General features: G+C 33.8%; 1 long non-coding RNA gene across 1 annotated transcript; it reads right to left on the bottom strand.

Annotated features, from left to right (window-relative positions):
* Positions 1 to 317: 317 nt before the first annotated feature.
* Positions 318 to 2,355, bottom strand: LOC134199449 (uncharacterized). The gene is made up of 3 exons (XR_009973939.1): positions 1,859 to 2,355; positions 1,611 to 1,682; positions 318 to 1,155 (listed from the first exon to the last, which is right to left on the bottom strand). It is a non-coding gene; the product is annotated as an uncharacterized LOC134199449 (long non-coding RNA).
* Positions 2,356 to 3,938: the final 1,583 nt, after the last annotated feature.

Raw genomic sequence — 3,938 nt, forward strand, 5'->3', positions numbered from 1 at the left:
TTCGGGATAAATAAATATTCCACCAAAGTACAACTTAAAACTGTATTTATCACATAGAACACACACTTTAAAATTCTTAATTCACTTCTTCCGCTTCGCTTCAGGTGATCCGTTCGCTATTTCGCTTCGAGTAGTTCCGATTACTAACTGACTACGTGCCGTCTTTGCAACGCTTTATAGTCGATACCATAGATTATACACTTAATATATTAGAGATAGATGCGCAACTCTCATTTTTATTTTTGCTTTAGTTAAAGCCCGGTCCAGCAGGCGTCGCTACGGTCGATTATTAGTCTCCCTACCCCCCACCAGGTGGCTTTTTTAGTAATTTTAATATTTTTAATAACTCTCTTTATGAAAAAATCTTATCGTTTAGAATCGCTGGAATTCCCGGTAGTACTTATGAGATATTAAGGAATGTTTGATTGTGTTCAGCATTCTAATCGATAAGATCTTTTCATACAGAGAGAAAACAGTTTTTTAAAATAAAAAGCTGTAATTCTCTGTAAGCTATTTAATTTCCCTATATTACAAACAATTTTCGGTTAAAAGATAGTATGAACGTACAATTGTATAAAACTTCGAATAACAATAACTCCTCTAGATTAATCCTACTAGCGTACTTATTAACATTAAATCGAAGGTTATCTAAAAGTTAATTAAGTCTAGATAATCAAATCATTCAATGTCAATTAAGTCATTTGTGCGAAATATAAACATGTCAGCTTTCCATTATAAACATAGTAGACAATTTGAATTAAATTTAATAAATTTGTTTCTTAATGATAGCAGTTCTTGCTTAAAGTTGATCGTGACAGATCATGACCTTGTATGAAAATATTACATCTATAAACACTACCTATGCTTCGTCATACAATAATTGTCATTTAAACTAGCATTGTAGAGATAATACACACACTAAAGTGAATACTAAATTATTCTTAGCATTCTTATAAACATTTAGAAATTTAAGAAACGATTAACCCACAATCATGTTCATAACATAAATTTAGTGTTAATGTAATCATACTTACAAATTAATATATTACATAACACGTTCTGGTTCAAATATAGTGCATCAATCTTTTCATGTTTCAGACATTTTAGTGCTCCTTATAATTTTTCCATAAAATTTTGTCATTATCAAACCTTTGTCTACAAAAATAAAAACATTATTTTATATTGGGTAGAAGGATGAACGTGGTCACAGGCCACTTGGTGTAACTTGGTTATCAAACACCAGGAAACAAAATGTGAATGCCATCATCTAACTTTGGATGTGAGATCAATTGTGCTGTATTTTATTTAAACAGGAAAGCATGACTGATTGATCACTCCAAAAAACTAGTTCGGGCCCACTTGACAATAAGCATATAATACGCTGAGTTGCAAAACATAAATACTTCCACCCACTCGAGACAATTTTATTATCTGAGGTGTGTGTGTGATAGTACGAGACTTAACACCGACTGTTTTAATCAAACTTAACATATATGATAGCTAGGCAGCAGAAATAGGAAGGACCATTAGTTGGTGCTAATTCATTTAATTATATTATGAATAATAATTCTGTTAGCAAATAATATACCGGGAAAATAGTGTAAACTCACCGTTATCAAGGCATCCGAAATAGCATTTCATTTTCGATCTTCGAGGCATGCTGATTTTTAATAATAAACTTTCTGTAAGAAACGAAAATAGTTACACAAGCTTACGAAACGCTAACGAAGAAAAAAGTATTGGAACCAAGTTATGTCTAAAGAGAATTCAAAACAGAGTTTCTCAATGTCTAATCGTCTAATATTCTCATAAAGCTAAAAGATGCTCTAAATTAATACTACAACGTAAAATAACTCACACCAAGACCAAAAAAAAACGATTTAAAAAATTAAATCGTTACGACATTTTGAAAACTTTTTTTTTTTTTTTTGAGATTGTTTTACGGCCCTGGAATTTTGAAAACTTCAAAGCAGTGTTTCCACTTAAGTTTTTTTTAACACATTTTACCCTAGTTTCTTTTGAATTTATCCCTAAAATTTCCTAGACAACTTTCATAAATCCTTTATATAGAAAGCATAAATAAAATACAGAAAATAAACCACAGCATATTATTTAATGAAGGTATATATAATATAAACGCCCCCAGAAGATCATAGATCTATAGGATTAGAATTTTCAAGGAAGTCGACGCATTGCTTTTATATTCTTTTGCTGCACGCAACCTAACACTGTTCGGTTCTAAAATTGAGCAATTGTTTGCTGGCAAAGTTGGGAACTTTCTATGAAGCAAGCCGTTCAGGGTTTCATTAGAAAGCCTGTTTCTTTTGTCAGTTTTTTCATTTGAGAACACTGAATAATCTTTCCACCTCAGTCTTTGAAGAAGGAACTGCTAGCAAAAGTGAAATGACAATTACAAGGTTTTCGTAAATGAAATTACCATGATAATCATTCATGGTACATGAAGTACCTGTATATTACAATACAAGTAAGTTCTGGTGACATCAACGAAAATAGGTAAATAAAAATTTGGCGGATTATACTTATTGGGATTCTGGGGAATCCCTAAGAAAAAAGCAGTGGCTTAATCTATGATTTACTTTACTAGAGGGTTACTGTTGAATCAAACCTTCTTAATAGTTTTTATACACAACTCTGTTTTATTCTTTTACTTGTCAACTCGACTTAATGTCATTCTCTCTCCATAAAATAAAATGTTCATTGTTTTACTTTAAAAACCGTTTATTTTAAAATTCACAACAGTTACTAGTATAGGCTTTGCTTTTTACCCCGAAATATCCTAAATCCTGGTATTTTTTAAATTGTCTTTATCATCCAAAATATCAGCTATTTTTCCCTAAAAAAGGGAGAATTCCCTAAAAGTGGAAGCACTGCTTCAAAGTACGCTAACCTTTTTTATTGAGTCAGAACTCGTATCTGCCATCTAGTGAGTTTATTAGTTCATTAAGGCCAAAACGTTTCAAAAATGACCTCGCCGGTTCCTAAAGATGACGCTAGTTGAATGTTCTTTTCCTTTGTATGGGAGTTGCACCCCCCTGGTCGATACGACATCCCTAGAATTATCGAGAATATTCCACACAAGTCGAGTATTGTGTGTTTCCGCTATCTGACTATAGATGGCGTGGTACTTCTCGATCTTTCTCGATGTTACGAGTTTCTTTGATATTCGTTTCGGCTATTTGGCGATAGATGACGTTACTCTTACCGGCGTAACAATATTAATGGTCAAATTTTGGAACGCACTACAGATGTACGTGATTTGGATATTTATGTGTTTTCAGGATTTATTTTTGATGCTCAAATTAATGAAATCATAAATAAGGCTTAGAGAATGTTAGGTTGCATACTTTGAGTCAGTAAAGAGTTTGAAGGGCCGTCTAGTCTTATTCTTTGGTACAACAGTTTTGTACTGACTAGGTATACTGGAATATCTCTCCGTCTTTTGAAATCCCTAATATAATATTTATAGTGAGTGACTAGAAAGAGTCCAAATAATTTTTTTATAGATCTTCTACACCGCTATCGTCGCCTCAACTTACCAGAACCGACAGCATTTATCTCTCTGGCCGATCGTAGGCTACTGAGAGATAAAATGTTTTTATGTAAGATAATAAATCAAAAGATTGATTTCCGTGATCTTCTTTCATCTGTATCATCTATCATTTGTAGCTTCAACGGCCGGACGTGTTGTAAGTATTAAAGTATTAAACAATATATGTCGGAGACGGTCATTAGTTTGGTAGCTAAACGAAACGCAGCACGATTCCCGAGAGATGGCAGCACGATTGCAGTATCGTTGGAACTCGGCTAGCTTCGTGCTACGACAAACACTTTTTTTTTTCCGGGCCCGGGGGCCGACCCTCCTACGAGGTCCCCGCGCATAAGGGGCGCGCGGGGTATGTGAGACTCAACGGTCGGCA

Source organism: Bombyx mori, chromosome 10 (genome assembly GCF_030269925.1).
Source record: "Bombyx mori chromosome 10, ASM3026992v2".
Classification (NCBI taxonomy): domain Eukaryota; kingdom Metazoa; phylum Arthropoda; class Insecta; order Lepidoptera; family Bombycidae; genus Bombyx; species Bombyx mori.